This window comes from Anabrus simplex, chromosome 1 (genome assembly GCF_040414725.1).
Source record: "Anabrus simplex isolate iqAnaSimp1 chromosome 1, ASM4041472v1, whole genome shotgun sequence".
NCBI classification, from domain to species: domain Eukaryota; kingdom Metazoa; phylum Arthropoda; class Insecta; order Orthoptera; family Tettigoniidae; genus Anabrus; species Anabrus simplex.
The window spans coordinates 302,244,896-302,263,025 of NC_090265.1; positions in this window are offsets into that span (position 1 = coordinate 302,244,896).

Below are 18,130 nucleotides of genomic sequence, written 5' to 3' on the forward strand. Positions count from 1 at the left end.
AAGTCCCTTCCCATCTTTTATCAGATACCGTCATTTTCGAAAGGACCGATTCCTTCCCTGTCCTCCCTCGGTTAGGTTACAAGAGACAGGTAACTGCGTGGCTTTGAATTGGGAAAAATTAGGTATTATGCTTTTCCCATACGAAGAGAGTGAAACTCGGAGTCGGCACATAGCCTACTCCTGTCGAATAACACCAAGGCATCTGCTCGAGGCTTATAACGTCCCCATCCGACGGACGAATCTTCATCAACACGGCCATATGCCACCATTTCATATGAACACTGCGAAAAGGTTTGGAATTGAAACCAGACATTTGGCACACAATCTACAGTAGTCATTGGATATTATACAGGGTGAAGCGAAAGTCGCGCACTCGGGCGTCGCAGCGCGACTTCTCATATGCCAGCAATAAAAATATGTCTCTCACAAAAGTTCGTCCTACGAGTACATCCAGGAGAAAAAGGACGTTGAAGAATGGCAATCTGGCAACACAGTAACCACATGTAGGGTAACTACCTCTGTCAGCATGTATTAGTCGTGTCGTACAGTTGGTGCTTTGGATAGCATTTTGGGTTAGTATGCAGAAGGCCGAGGGGTCGATCCTGGGTTGAGGCGCACTTTTTAATTTGCTAATTTCCATCGGACATTACATACTGTAATACAGTAGGACACCGTTTCTTAGGTCAGATGTATCCTACATTTAGTAACGCTGAACACGTTGTAACGCATTTAGTAGATGAAGTGGTGCGAATAAATTCACGCCCACGACGTGGAAAGGGCGTCTTTCAAAGCTGACCAATGAAAACGAATGTTCATGCATTTCTAGAATCGTAGTATGTAAGTGAAAATGGTTTCTAGAGGACCCGCTGCAATCGCTGTTGACGATTGAGATGCCAGATACCAACCACCTGGACTAAATTTACGAAATACAAAAAAAAAAAAGCCTCAAACCAGGATCGACCCCTTCGACCTCCTGCATGCTAACTCAAAATTATATCCACTGCACTAACTGTAGGTACATCACGACTAATATGTGCTGACAGACGTAGTTACTCTACATGTGGTTACAGTGTTGCCAGATTGCCACTCTTCAACGTCCTTTTGCTCCCATACATCCTCGCAGGACCAACTTTTGTGAGAGACATATTTTTATTGCTGGCATGTGAGGAGTCGCGCTGCGACGCCCGAGTGCGCGAATTTCACTTCACCCTGTATATAACCACGTCTACCTCACTGTCGGCCAGTATTCTGAAGTGATATTTTTCCACTGGTGGGACTCGAACCGAGTAACTAAGGTACCAGAGCATAGAGAATTGAGGCCTTGACGACCACGGCCACCAGGCGGGCTATTGATTATTGTTAATAGGAGATGATCATCTGGTTGAATTTTCACTTAAGACAATATTATAACACCGCCCAATATCACGCACGCAATAAGAACGTTCAGCACTCTGGGGTGGTGAGCGCGATACCCTGAAGTCATTACATGGATCAAGAACAACAGCTGTGGAACAGTGAATGGGATTCAAATTCGTCCCGATACACTTCAAAAAGATTTTTATATCGAGAGTGGCATTTGGCGTATGGCATATGGCTTTTAGTGCCGGGAGTATCCAAGGACATGTTCGGCTCGCTAGGTTCAGGTCTTTTGATTTGAGTCCCGTAGGCGACCTGCGCATCGTAATGAGGATGGAATGACGATGAAGACGACACATGAACCCAGCTCCCATGCCAGCGAAATTAACCAATGACGGTTAAAATTCCCGACCTTGCCGGGAATCGAACCCGGGACCCCTGTTACCAAAGGCGAGTACGCTAACCATTTAGCCATGGAGTCGGACTCTATGGAAGTGAAACATAGACAATAAAAAGGTCAGAAAGAAAGACGCAAATGTTTTGAAACGTTACGTTACGATAGAATGCTAAGGTGGGATTGGTAGATCGTATTATAAATTAAGAGATCCTGAAACGAGGTGATGGGAGTAAAATAATTTCGCGACATTTGATCAGAAGAGGGGATAGATTGATAGGGCACATCTTGAGCCACCAAGGACTTGTTTAGAGTTTGTGAGGGAAGTATACTCTTTCTGGGGTACACCAAAGTATGAATATTCAAACAGACTGGAGTAGATGTAGGGTATAGCAGTTACGTAGAAACGGAAAGATTAGTACTGGATAACGTGGCGTAGATCATGAATCATCCTGTATCAAACCAGTCCATGTACTGATGAAAGAAACAACGACGACAACAACAGTAACAACAACAATAACAGCAACTCTTCAAAGGCAATGAATTATCATGTCATGAATGTAAAAATAGTAGAATTATATGATCCGAGCTACTTCCAAATATAGCCTTTCAAATTTATTATGATGGATATGACAAAGTGTTTGGTGTACGGTAGCATCTTTGCCAACTGCTGATTACTGGTCGAGTTTATCTCATCTTCATTTCAAGTAATTTTATACTTTCATTCCGAAATGTTTGATAAAAAGACGGCTAATACAATGCATTCGTATTGAAGTAGACCTGGGCTTCACGGTTTTAATATAATTGCTTCTCCTCCAGGAGCAATTAGCGAGGTGGAATACTCCTGCAACAACCATTAACGATACTGTCTGATACCAAGAATGCCTAATGGCTCCTCCTGGATTGTTCTAATAATTCCTTTCACGAACGATACAGAGATAATAACAATTAGTAGACCATCATTGTGTATAAGCTAGCTGCTTCTCTTAATGCACTGCAAGAATATTTCTACGCGTATTATTCCCGAATTATATTCAATGTAATAAAAACTGAAGTCTCCAGGACTAAGTACAGTGTTGTTCAAAAACATATCGCTGAAGTATTTTCACGTTTAGTCAAAGAATAAAAGTTCTGTAAATGGAGGTAATCATGGAGATTATTCATCAAGAGTGTTCGATAATGGAGGAATGCCTAACACTGGAGAAAAGTTACAGCGACGGTGGTTCACCCTGTCAAGTTAAGAGTTAAAATCCTTGAACCAAAATAAAAATAATAAACCACATCTAGCGTCTTCTTTCACATAGACCAAGCAGAGGTGGAAGATGACGGCGTGGTTATTCTTACGTATTTTGTTATTATCAAACCGTAGAAACATATTAAGTAGGTACTGAGAGAGTTAGCTGCGTAATGCGGCCGAGTTTATATAAGCTTACATTCGGGAGATGGTGGGTATTCTACTATTTCCAGTTTTCGCAGCAAGCAAATGCTGGGGCTGTATCTTAATTAATACCTCGAACACTTCCCTTCCAATTCAAGCCCTTTCCTATTCCGCCGTCACCGATAACGTATCACAGTTAGTGCGACGTTAAAGCACTTACAGGCGGGCTGAGTGGCTCAGACGGTTAAGGCGCTGGCCTTCTGACCCCAACTTGGCAGATTCCATCCTGGCTCAGTCCGGTGGCATTTGAAGGTGCTCAAATACGTCAGCCTCGTGTCGGTAGTTTTACTGGCCCGTAAAAGAACTCCTGCGGGACTAAATTCCGGCACCTCGGCGTCTCCGAAAACCTTAAAAGAGTAGTTAGTGGGACGTAAAAACAAATAACATTATTATTATTATTATTATTATTATTATTATTATTATTATTATTATTATTATTATTATTATTAAAGCACTTACAAAAGGAAAAAAGTAATATAATCAAAAATAATCATTGTGATGATCTACACTCCTTTCAGTGCTGCTGTTGTTGATAAGTGAATCTCGTTGGAGCGCTTTCAATCGAGCTAAATTCGTTTATGAGCTCCTGTTTTACAAAAACGAATTGTAATATTCGTAGAACGTTGGTTCGCACAGTTTACTAGCATTGTTAATCCAATATAATTTGTGTACCTTTCTTGTAAGTAAAATATTTTAACTGTCAATTTCACAAGGTCTCTACAAAAAAATTGCTGTACTCCTTTGAAAAGAAGAATACATTTTTTTAAGTTGTATGTAACTTCCTCCGCTGCACGGAAAAGCATATAATCATGGATATATTATTATTATTATTATTATTATTATTATTATTATTATTATTATTATTATTATTATTATTATGGATATAGTTTTGGGCTTAGAAGACAATGGAGCGAATACAGACTGTCCTTGTTCCCCTCTTAGTAGCATTTTGCGACGAAATTCAAGGGGTACAGATAATACATTGATGCTCACACCCTTGCAGCAACTACAGTCGCTGGCAGACATGTTGTTAGGGACTCCAAAATTTGAGAAAAGGAACATTATTGTTACATTCGTGATTACGGGTAATGTACATCAATTTCCTTCCCGTAGGTATCTGTAAGACACCATATCTTGTAAATCTCGTTACAATTTACCCAGAGCACTGTACACGCACATTCACTAATCATTTTATCAAAATATCATACCGCTAGCACAATTTCCAATCTTCTTCCATTCACGAGTACACAAATTTCCATGCCATCACTTACAACAACAACACCAAGAACACATACTGTTTCTTCGTGCGTTCGCGCGAAGCGACCGTCTATTGTCTCCGGCCAGCTGAGAGAGATATTGCCATTCCTAGACTCGTAACTATATCAGTATGGAATAGGGAATAGTTAAATAGATCACATTTAGGATTGGAATCTTACTGAAAATAAGATAATTCTATAGGATTGAATCTAAAATGAAAATATCTAACTCTATATTTTAAAAGTTATATTCTGTAAACATTAATAAATCATGCGTAACAACATTAAATAACCTATTTTGGAAACTACCTTCATCACGAAGAAATCTGCAATGTTGAACGAGAGAATTCTCGACTTATAAATTTTTTCCGTGCCACTACCGGACTTCTTACTATGCTCTATCTTACTGTTTGTAAGTTCTTACGTACATGTATTCCTAATAGAAATGAGTTTATCGATTATCAGTCCATCCATATTACAATCTTCCAGAATAGATTTAATACCAGTAGAGCAGTCAACTTTATTTTTAAAATAACGTCATTAAAATCCGATAAACATGTGTGGACTGCGTACAAATCGAGGTACGTTGCATTTCAATATTTCCTCACATCTCCACTTCGTTTTGCAAACCAATAATGGATTAAAAAGTTTATAACCTCAGAATTACCAGTTAAGTTACATGAAAAGTTGAAAGTAGTCGAAAGTTACTTGTGTCGTGATTTAGTGTCGCAAATGAATTGAAGTAAAAGTCAGTTTGAAACTTACTTACGAGACCTAGTATGCAATGGACAGTACGGGTAGCGACAGCTGCTTTCGGGAACGAGTAGAGAGTAGATGGTGCCTCCTGCCTTCAAGCGCTGCGCTCTGGGAGTAGCTCCATGAGCAATTAAATTACTGAACAGATCAGTGACTTCTCTGACTGACTCGCTTGGTGACAGGTGCGGCGGCTTACACTCTACTCCACTTGTGGTGGTGGTGGGGCGTTTTCATTCCTCACAGAAGTGAGGCGGGCCACTTAGAAAGTATCGCTTTCTCTCTGGCCAGGGGAAGGGGAGGTGTTGGGGAATTTTTTATTTGGGAATGGGGATTAAGAGGGATTGTTTACGAGGTGATAAATTTTGGCCTCTTGTCTAAGGTGGTCATTTTAATTTTTGGTGATTTGTTATCACCTTGTGGTTTTTCAGTTTTGGGGGATTTTAATCTTTAATCGCACTCTTGTTCATTTTCTTGTATGTTCTTGGTTTTTGTCTTTTTAATTTATGGGACTTGTTTGGAAGTTGAGATTTTAATAGGGGAATTAATTTGGAAAATCCTGAAAAATGGGATTCTCAACCTGTGAAAAAACTTAGGAGGTGAAGAAAGTAAAGTGAAACTTTTGGAAGTGAGATACTTGAAGGGAATTTTGATAGGGAAGTATGTTGCAGTAATTAAATTTGGAGAAGAGAAGTTAGAAATGTTTTGAAAGAAAGAGGTATGTGAAAGTAAACATTTTTGAAGAGGGAAGTTTAAGAGGGTTTAAGAGAAATAAGTACTTGTACACAGAAGAATTGGTATAGGAAAGAAAGAGGAGCGAGATTTTGTTTTCACCCAGACGCCATTTCTTTGCTTGTGGTAGGTTGATTTATTAATGATTTGAAGAAGTGAAGAGGAGTGGTTATGCTTTTTGCTAGTTGCTTTACGTCGCACCGACACAGACAGGTTTTATGGCGACGATGGGACAGAGAAGGGCTAGGAGTGGAAAGGAAGCGGCCGTGGCCTTAATTAAGGTACAGCCCCATAATTTGCCTGGTATGAAAATGGGAAACCAGGGAAAACCATTTTCAGGGCTGCCGACAGTGGGGTTCGAACCTACTATCTCCCGAATACTGGATACTGGCCGCACTTAAGCGACTTCAGCTATCGAGCTCGGGGGAGTGGTTATGAATAATGGAGATTTGATAATAATAATTTAATCATTTCTAATAACGGAGAGACAATGGGGTTGTTGTTCCCTTTGGCTTTATTAATATAGCCTTTCGCGAGGCATGATATTAAGTCATCTAGGGTGGGGATTGGATATATGTTATATAAGTCAAAAATATGGTATAGTGGTGGTAGGTGAAGGGCTATGCGGACAAGACGTCTTCTTGTCGAGTGAAACTCACACTGAAGGTTGCCATTTCAAGTTCATTGTTGCCTTTTTTAACAAAAACCTTTTTCAGCAAGCACCTAGGAACCTGAAGAAATGTCCTTGCAATATTTCGACTTTCTAGCTCAAGGTGTTCCAGCGATACCGTGACTGGATTTCGCTTTTATTTATATATAAGATAACAATAATATATCACAATGTGTAATAGATATTAAAAACAATAACAGGAATTTTGTAAGGAAATCAAAATCCAAGGAGAGGAAATAAGAGTCCTGAGATTTGCTCATGATATTGGTATTTTATCTGAGAATACAGAAGATTTGGAGAAATTGCTGAATGGTATGGACAGAATCTTGCGTAAGGAATACAAGATGAAAGTCATTCAGTCCAAAGCAAAGGTAATAGAGTGCAGTCAAACGAAGTCAGGTGATGCAGGAAATATTAGATTAGGAAATTAAGTCTTGAAGGAAGTAGATGAATATTGTTACTTGGGTAGTAAAATAACTAAGGAAGTACGGAGGACATAAAATGTAGACTAGCACATGCAAAGAAGGCCTTTCGTAGGGAATGAAATTTTCTCACTTCGAACAATGATATAGGAATATTGGAAAGATGTTTTTGAAGATTTTCGTCTGGAGCGTGGCATTGTATGGAAGTGAATCATGGACGTCAACTAGCTCAGAAAGAAAGAGAATAGAGGCATTTGAAATGCAGTGTTAAAGAAGAATGCTGAAAATGAAATGGATATATCGAATCACGAATAAAGAGATACGGAATAGAACTGTTGAGAGATCGATTTGGCTAAATTTGACCAGAACAAGAGACAGAATGATAAGACACTCAGGACTTGTGCAGCTGGTTTTTGAGGGAAGTCTAGGCGGTAAGAACGGTAGGTGTATGAATATGACAAGCAGATTAGAGCAGATGTAGGGTGCACCAGCTACGTAGAAATTAAAAGGTTGGAACATGATAGGGTGGCATGGAGTGCTGCATCAAGCCAAACTATGGACTGATGATTCAAACAAATATCATTAATAATAGTAATGGTAATAATCTATATATACTGTATGCATATAAAGGCTAAGTCCGACTGACTATAAGCAACGCCCAGCAGAAACTACTCAATATAAAGAAATAACATTTTGGGGATTCATTTATATTACAGTGTAGGGAGGAGTTTTGATATTCCGTCGCTAAGAGAGTGGAAAAGGGGGGGGGGTGAACTATTTAAATGAGTGTAACTAAACTACAAAAACTTAACATTTTACAGTTTGGTAATTGGAATCTCGTTTAAAAATAAAGAAACACGTATATATTTGTTTTTGGAAAATCCCCTTAAGAGGGGTGAAAAGAGTTGAAAAAGGGGTTGAATACTTTCTATGAGAATACATATATCTCAAAAACTGAAGATATTACAGACATGAAAATGGTATTTGGAATCTACTTTAAAAATAAGGAAACACTGTTGTTTTTTCGGAAAATTCACTTAACTATTGATTTTCTGTAAAATCCGTGGACTACGTGTGAAACGTCCCTTCATTTTGTTTACCATAATTACGCTAACTCTTTAGATGACGGAGAAAATTACTACTTTCTTGCGGGTTGCATGCTCTGCACTAAGTTGTCGACTGACAGACAACGAACCTACCGGTTACCATGGCAACATCTCTGGCTGCTTGCCAGCGGGGAAATGTCATTTTCGTCAACATTCCTGTAAACTCGTCGTTGTTCCTTGCGTATAATACAAAAGAGACGTCATGCTACCATTCTGCGGGAAATTTGCAAAATACCCCTCGAGGTTACAATAAAATTATCTTCGAATAGCTCTAAAGGGTCTGTTAATACTTGAACATTACTGCAGACTATATCCCATCGCTTCACACCGTAAGGTGTTTTCTGCAATTTGCTATAAATTTTACTGCATTTCTCTTCTACTTCTATTTTCCGCTTTAATTTCTTGCCTCTTTAGGCTTGAGTAATAACACAATAAGTCATTTTCTTATCTGTTTACCGAAAGATTCCTACACCTAGATTTCTCCTCTGTTACTGCCTTCTTATATACGTAAGTCACATCATCACAATTTAGTGGGGGACATTTCATTCTTCAATACATCCACTTGATATTTACATATATGTTCTATCTGGCCGTCCTCAGTTATAAGTCTACTTTCTATTAATTTCAACTTTCTTAACGGTAATGTTCTTTTCCTTAATTACTCCGTATGTATGCGAGTGCTAATCCAGAAACCTGGACACTCTTTCCTTTGAGGAAAACGTCCAAGCTGTTCAAATGTATAACATATGGTCCCAGAAAATATCTAAAATGGATGCAATTTCAATGACGGCGTACCTTCGTTTCGGGGTAATTGGTAGCTAAACGGTAAGTCGTTCCATAAAACAGATTACACAATCGTGTTTCAATTTGTGGGGTTCTACATCTTTGGTCCTATGACACATTGTCGTACTACGATCCTTTTATACGTTAGATAGAGCTGCATTTCTCAATGTTCTCAATTTTGTACTTTTACATATATATGTCTTCGTTTGGCATACCTATAGAAAAGATAGAATCATCAAATTCGGAACGCACAATGACACGACAAATTTTATTATTCCAGCTGCCACACTGGTATCCTCAAAATAAAGTAGTGTGTGAAAACTGTGCCCAAATTTCACCCTATTTAATGTTTCTAACTCAATCTAACCCACAAATATAGGTGATACGGGAAGAGGCGTCTGGTGGCCGAATCAGTTTGTGATATGACGTACCGTTTAAAAGCAGTAAATCTCGAAATGAAGGTCTGCACTTATAAACGCACTCATGATTATCTAAATAAGTAAAGTTGTAGGGTGTCCGCAGTCTGTAATTTTGTTTGTTTTGCAAATGTCTCTGATATTTATCCGATATAGGTCAACTCAAGGCCGTATCAGTGGTTTTTAGCTTTCGTGTCTGTTTGTCCGTCTGTTCCACCATCACGGCGAAACGGCTGGATAGATCTCGACCAAACTTCATATGTAGAGTATATTCATCAGGGGGCAGATTTATATATACATATGATTTGAAAATCACTTAATAGAATGGGGATTAATAGGGAAACCACAACATGTTTCTTTTGTTTTCTCTTATACTATTGATGTTCTGTAAAATCCGTGTAAAATATGTGAAACGTCGCTTCATATTAAACAACTTCTGGTATCTACATAATTTCGCTTGGTCACTGGACACTCTTTCGTTTGAGGAAAAGTTCCAGGCTATCAGATGTATTAGTTTTAGGCCCAGAAAATGTCGATATATGGAGGGAATTTAATGTATTTTTCATCCCTTGTTTCGTGGTAACTGCTTTCTAAACAGTAAGTCATTTCACAAAGCCGATTACACAATCGCTGCTCAATTTGGAGAGAGCTTCAACTTTGGTCCTATGCCTTATAGTCATACTTCTCGATTAAATCAAATATCTCCAACTCGATTGTGACTGGCATTGGGAAATGGTACCTGACATTATTATAAAACTATCCATCTCTATTGTGAATGGCACTCGGCAAGCGAGCCTGCTTTTATTGTAGAAACTCCCGAATACGATTGTGAATGTCTGTAGGAAATATGACCTGCCATTATCATCAAAATTTTCCCAACGTGTACCTTACATCGGAGACAAATTCTGGGGTCCTCCCCATTTTGTTTCTCGGATAGCGCTAAGAGACATTCAATTTAATATAAACTCACTGCGTTTACAGTAACTTACTTTGAACTCCGTATACAAGGTAGAATACCGTAGCGAAGCACGGGTACATTTGCTAGTTTTAAATTAGAGGTCATTTTTCAAACAATGCACCACTAAGGGGTTTTGTCTAGGTGTTGATATCCGATGATAAACATATTTATTTCTCTGAAACCGTTTTACAAACGAGGTAGAAACTTCACATGATTGTTGCTCCAACACGTTTTAGATAATAACAGGCCTTAAAACAATACACCCCTAAGGGATTTTTCCTGGGGGTTGAAGACTAATGACAACATTATTAATCATTTCAAACCGTTTGACGTATGAATTTGTAATTATACACGAGCTTCAGATGTCGTAGGTCCCATGTATAATATAATTAAAAATATTTCTCATATATAAGGGTTTGGACCATGTAGAAGTTGTTGAAGTTCTAAAACTAAGCCTTCATAACAGCCAACGTACACAACCAAAATTCCGATTTCTCTTCTTTATTGCCAAAAGAATTACTTGTAAAACTCAGGGGTTCACCTGAAATAATCTTAGTACACGACTGGAGGAACATTTCTTGAGACTGTACATCATTTATGGTAGGCCTACCTACGTATTCTTGCGCACGTTGAATATGTAACTTTTAAGGATTTAAACCTCTTAAATTATTAATAAAATTCCACAAGATTAATACATATTCTAGGCCTAAATAGTAATGGAGGTCTCACATCGTGAAAATTCATCCCAGGTGTGAAATAGGAATTTTTAAACATTCCACCCCTAAAGTGCTAAATGGGGTTTGCTCCGGAAACGAAATTATTCATCCCTCCAAAACAGTTCGACGTACAATGTTGTAACTCTACGAGAAGTTTCTTCTTTTATGTCCTAGGTGTAAAATATCGTATTCTTCAAACGATTTCTGCCCTTGGGGTCTCAGATAGTAGTTGACTCTCAGAAACACACTATCCATATTTCCGAAACTGTTCCAGGCATGAACTTCAAATTTTACCTGAAAGGTAGTATTCTAGATCCTAGGTGTTAAAAATATTTAAAAACATTCACCCACTAAAATCATTCATTCCATATTTTAATCAGGATTTTGAGGGCATTCCTCAGGGAACCCTTCCTCACAACCCGGCACTTCGCTAATTTGAATTGTATAGCAGAATATGATAGGCCGCAGGCGCCTTAACTATCTTGAGTGCACAGCACCTCCACTCCCTTCCTTACTGAGTCGTTCTAATCTAGGAACAAAATCGATGTCAGGTCTTTGTAAAAGCGGTAATCCCATTCGAGGGTAAGCGCCGTGCCGGCTGTATCACTAATCCCACTACAAGGCACTTAACTCTCCACGTACCAATGTTTGGTGGAAAAGTGGATTACGATCGGTGTCGACAAAAAACCTGTGTAGTAAAATATCAGATTACATTAATTACATAGGCGCTCCCAGTGAGGTTACGTCGTGGTTAACAGTGTTGCCAACTGTTGAGCAGTGAGTGGTCGATAGCAACAACTAATTATATGGCCTCATTTTGTTCCCACTCAAGCAGCTGCATATGTGGCATTGGTTTTACTCTAAATGGTTAGCAAAAGCAAGCATATTTAAAACAATAAAGTAAATGTAACAACATTCATTAAACTAGTAATAGTAGTCTTGTATGAATCTCTTTTTCATGTATTCAATTAGGCCCTATATGATATATTAACTTTTATCAGATCTGAGGTAGAACTTCACATTATGTTCGTCAACACAGTTTCAACTATGTCTGATATATATAAATATAGACGACTCTTATAAAATCAATTATACGATTATACAGGCTCATCCTCTATTATCTTATTATTATTATTATTATTATTATTATTATTATTATTATTATTATTATTATTATTATTATTATTATTATTATTATTCATTCATTCAAATTCGCTAATCGGCCAACTAGGGACCACGATAAGCCTCACTTTACATTCCGGCATTTCTTTATTTTTCGCTTGATCCACATCGTCTTAATTAGCTCACTGTGTTTAGCGCGACGTTCATCTGTCCATTTAGCACCAGTTGCCCGTTTTTCGTCCCGGAAAGTCCCAAAAGTCTTGATAGCAGCTCTGAAAAGCTTTCAGTCTTGTGCAACTTCTGCTTGTAGACCCAGTTCTTTAAGGTCTTTCTTGACATTATTATTATTATTATTATTATTATTATTATTATTATTATTATTATTATTATTATTATTAGAAGAAGAAGAAGAAGAAGAAGAAGAAGACCCGTAGTGCTCCTCAGCATTCTTTACAAATAGGTCATATAACTCGTCTTGTTATGCATGTCGTAGTCATATTGTTTTCCTTGCCTTTTCTTTGGGTTCATGAACATTTAATAAGAAGCGCGTTATCGTATGCCACAGTTCGTACACAGAAGTCATCCATTCTGACTTCATCATGGCGTCTATTTGGCAACAATATATCCATATATTCGCTTTTTATCCTGCCGTTCTTGATGTAAAGCTTGATATTGTGTCGTAGAAGGCAATGGCATTTTTAATCTCAGTTCCTATGTATAAAACGGTTGTCTTGTGAGGTCATAGGTTAGTCTCGAAGGAGCGTTTCTTGTCGGATAGTGAATTTTCTTAAGATACCTATGGGGGGTACTAAAACAATGGGAACTGAATCAGCATTTTCCCACGAGGTCATTGACCCAGGCGAAGGTCATTGATCACATGACGTCATGACCACGTGATGGTGACGTCACGATCACGTGATCTTGTTTGTAAATAATGCCACGTGCTTTTGGACAGCTGTTATCTTGACGGACCAAAACCTCACTTTTTTCGACAAGTGATCATCGCTAACCTCACTGCTGTCACCTTAAGCACGTAGAGGGCGAGGAATTTAAAATCGGCGTGCTTTTGACAACTGTCAAGATGACAGATCCTAAACACGTGGGCGCGGATTTTGAACAAGCGAACATCGCTAGCTTCACTGCTGCCACCTTAACGACGTAGAGCGCGGAATTTAAAATCTACGTGCTTTTGACTGCTGTCAAGATGACAGATCCTAACCACGTGGGCGCGGATTTTGAACAAGCGAACATCGCTAGCCTCACTGCTGCCACCTTAACGACGTAGAGCACGGAATTTATATACGTGCTTTTGACTGCTGTCAAGATGACAGATCCTAACCACGTGGGCACGGATTTTGAACAAGTAAACGTCGCTAACCTCACTGTTGCCACCTTGACAGACCCTAACATTACTGCTGCCAACTTAACGACGTAGATTGCGCAGAATTTAAAAATACACGTACTTTTGACAGCTGTCAAGACGACCGGTCCTAACCATGTGGGCACGAATTTTGAAGAAGTGAACGTCGCTAACCTCACTGCTACCACTTAACAGGGCCTAAACTCACTGCTGCCATCTTAACAACGTAGACGGCGCGGAAATTAACATGTACGTGCTTTTGACAGCTGTCAAGATGACAGATCCTAACCACGTGGGCGTGGATTTTGAACAAGTGAACGTCGCTAATCTCACTGCTGGCATCTTGACAGGTCCCAACCTCACTGCTGCCACATTAACGACGTAGGGGCGCGGAATTTAAAATCCACGTGCTTTTGACAGCTGTCCTATTGACAGGACCTAACCACGTAGGCGCGGAAATTAAACAAGTAAACGTCGCTAACCTCACTGCTGCCATCTTGACAGAGCCTAACCTTACTGCTGTCATCTTAACGACGTAGAGGGCGCGAAAATTAACATCTGCGTGCTTTTGACAGCTGTCAAGATGACAGATCCTAACCACGTGAGCGCGGATTTTGAACAAGTGAACGTCGCTAATCTCAATGCTGCCACCTTGACAGGTCCCAACCTCACTGCTGCCGTCTTAACGAAGTAGGGGCGCGGAATTTGAAGTCCACGTGCTTTAAACAGCTGTCATATTGACAGGACCAAACCACGTGGGCGCGGAATTCAAACAAGTAAACGTCGCTAACCTCACTGTTGCCATATTGACAGATCCTAACCTTACTGCTGCCAACTTAACAACGTAGGGGGCGCTGAATTTAAACATCCACGTACTTTTGACAGCTGTCAATATATCAGGTCCTAACCACGTGGGTGTGGATTTTGAACAAGTAAACGTCGCTAACCTCACTGCTACCATCTTAACAGGGCCTAACCTCACTGCTGCTATCTTAACGACGTAGAGGGTGGGAAATTTAAAATCTACGTGTTTTAACAGCTGCCATCTTGACAGATCCTAAACACGCGCACTTGTTTTGGCGCGGAACAAGTGAATGTAGCTAACCTCACTGCTACTATATTGACAGGACCTATCCTCACTGCTGCCATCTTAACTAACTACGTACCGACTTCGATAGCTGCAGTCGCTTAAGTGCGGGCAGTATCCAGTATTCGGGAGATAGTAGGTTCGAACCCCACTGTCGGCAGCCCTGAAAATGGTTTTCAGTGGTTTCCCTTTTCACACGAGGCAAATGCTGTACCTTAATTAAGGCCACGGCCGCTTCCTTCCCACTCCTAGTCCTTCCTGTCCCATCGTCGCCATAAGGCCTATCTGTGTCGGTGCGACGTAAAGCAACTAGCAAAAAAAACTAACTACGTGGGCGCAGAATTTGAACAGCTATTAAGATGACAGCTGCTATCTTGACAGGTCCTAACCACGTGCACTTGTTTTTAGCGCGGAATTTTTGAACGTGGCTTACTTTAATGCTGTTGACATACCCAGGGGCTTAACTATAGAGGATTATAGTTTAAGGCTGTCTGCCTTTCTCGACAGCGTAACGTCACGGGGGTTAGGTGAATCCCTTCTCCTCCTCCTCCTCTAACGGACAAAACCGTGTTCCTCCTCCTCCTCTGACGAGGCTTAGCTGCGTTCATCCTCCTCCTGGCAGTTTTACGGACAGATGCCCTCCTGTGCTAGATAGCCCTCCACCCTCTACTATGTACACCGTCGCTAAGATTTTACGTCTCTATCCGACGCGTAACCTGAACAGGAGAGAACATGTTGACAATCTGTACAGGTTTAATCCTGTTACAGATGGCATGGAACATATATAAAGACTGTTGTTATCTTATAGTAAAGAATTGAATAGACAGCATACATTCGCATCGTATTCTCAACAGAAAAATATTTTCTGCAGTTTCACATTCTTAAAAACAATAATCACTAAAACTATTCAAAATAGCGTAATCACTATTTAAACGAATGTGTTATTCGACGTTGTGAGAATAAACTGTACGTCAAATGGTATGGTTAGAGGGCTGTGTGGCTAGAATCTCCTAGATGAGGAGGATGTATCATGCTGACCGCACACATTACCTCGTAATATGCAGGCCATTGGGAGGGCTGAACAGCAGTCGCTTGGTAGGCAAAGTTCAAAAAATGCATGTGGTTAGGACCTGTCAACATGGCAGCTGTCAAAAGAACGTGAATTTTAAATTCCGCGCCCTCACGTCGTTAAGTTGGCAACAGTGAGTTTAGGCCTTGTTAAGATGGCAGCAGAGACGTTAGGCGACAGCTGTCAAAAACTACGTGACTAAGCACGTAGCCTTGTTTGTAAACAATGTGACGTCACGGTCACATGGTCATGACGTCATGGGGTCAATGACCTTGGCCGGGGTCAATGAGCTCGTGGGGAAATGCTGATTCAGCTCCCATTGTTTTAGTACCCCCATAGCTCATACCAATTATATTTCATTCTTCTTTCTAGTTTAGCTAGGTTATCCTTCGATAGAGGTTCCCAGGTAATGTGTAAGGCGTCATGATGGGGTCTGTTTGTACGTTGATTTTTTATCTTAGCAGCATGTAAGTTATTAGGAACGCTCTGCCATCTGTCGAATATATTTGGAAGCTGGGAAATGTTAGAAAATCAAAGAGTATCTAGCAGGGAATAGTATGCTTCCGTGATCAAAGGAGTGTACACTCTCTGGCTTGAACAGGTAGTAATAAAACATGGCAGCGTGCAATGACATTAGTAAGGATGAAAATCATATATCAGAATATTAATGAAATTGATAGTCGCTTAGCAAATCTGCTATAGAATGCATCGTGGGTTAGGGTAAGTCTTGGCCTGCAATTATTGGTGTGATCATTTAATGTCTTCATTTTATGATTACTCAAAGTTGGCTGAACTTAGAAACCTATCAACATACCATGACTCACCAGCAGATAATTCCGGAGAGAATAGGATAAAAATGAAGCAAATCTCTCCAGTAGAACGGACTGACGGATTTTTCAAAGCTGTTTTCAGTGAATTCTTTTAATATATAGAGGATTATTAGCAAAATCCCCGTCCTTCGCCACGGTTTTAAACTGAAACTATTATTCAAAGTTTTACATTAGGAAAGATCACTGTCGGACAAGCCTATAAAATACACCCTAAGTTCGTATGTCAAACGGTTTTGGGGGAATTATTATTTTCTGATTTAACACTAATTTGAACCCCGCCCAGAACCCTATCGTATATAACATCTAGGACGTAAAAGTGACCAAACTGTGAAATTTTGATTTTGTACGTCGAACGCTGCCAGTGTTTTCTGGAAGAGAGTCATGTCCCTGGGACCTCACATGGCTTCACAAATGAAATCATCAATACGCGTCTCCAAGCAACAACCATGTAACTAACACAGCAGTTACTCAGTGACACCGGAAGAACATACTGACGCTGGAGAAATGGAAAATTGCACGTTCTGACTGCGCACAGCGCCATATTTTCTCCTGGTGGCAAAATGTAACACCGGTGCGATTCTCCTAAAATTTAATGGACCAATGACTGTATCACCTAGAATACCTGCCCAGAAGTGGGAACACAATGACGTTAGTTACAGTTTATTTAGTGAAGATTTTGAAGGTGAACTCAATGATATTTATGGGAACCCTAAATATTTTAAGCAAATAAAAACTAAATACTTTTCCCAAAAAAACACTTCATTAAAGCAACCGTTTGTAAAATATTTTATGTTGAAAACCATTACCACACACTAGTCCTTACATACATACTCTACCAGGAAATGCCCGTACTTTATAGCTTGATGAGCATCAGATGGTACGCAGGGCGTGTACGGAACATCAAATTTGAGTGGGTACAGAGAGTGAGAGGATTTGCTTTGGATGAAGTTCTGAATTTTAAAACTGTTTTTATTGTACAAATTCAAATACCTCAGTACAGTGGAAGAGGGATTGAGCGTGACGTTTCTACGTTTTGCGGCTAGCGATGTCCCATGTTGCTCTGCTATTCATACCGTCCTCACCATGGAGAAGCTGTCGGCACCATGAGAGCTCTAGATGATCTTGAAATTCTAGAAGTTCTTGAAGATCTGGAAGGTCTAGGAGTCTGTGTCGCCGAGCTCACTCACTCAGAAGGATATCCTGAACACACACAAATTTAAGTCACTGGACATATTGCACGGATTAGTCTGAGAGTCTGATGTGTAATTTTTGAACTAACTTTAATCGTTCCGATGAATGGGTTAATAAAAAGGAAAATGCAAAGATGCCGTGTCGAATGTCGATGGAACTGAAACAAAAGATTCTTTAAGGTAAATAAACTGGTCACTGACTTGCGAAAATAAAGTTGACTTTCATGTGGCTGAATGTCAATAGAATCGAACCCAGATTCTTCTTAACATAAATTACGCTTGTCACAGATTACAAGATTGTTCACACGAAACAAATACGTAGTTCACTTGTGCTTGTTAATGTTCGAAGAAGATAGCGCAACTATTTGTAGAGTTCTACCGCTTTACGATTGCTTTGAAGGTATTTATAAAGTTGATTCAACACTGCTATGACACTATAAATGGCAGTTACTTCACTTTGGCAGAAAATGTT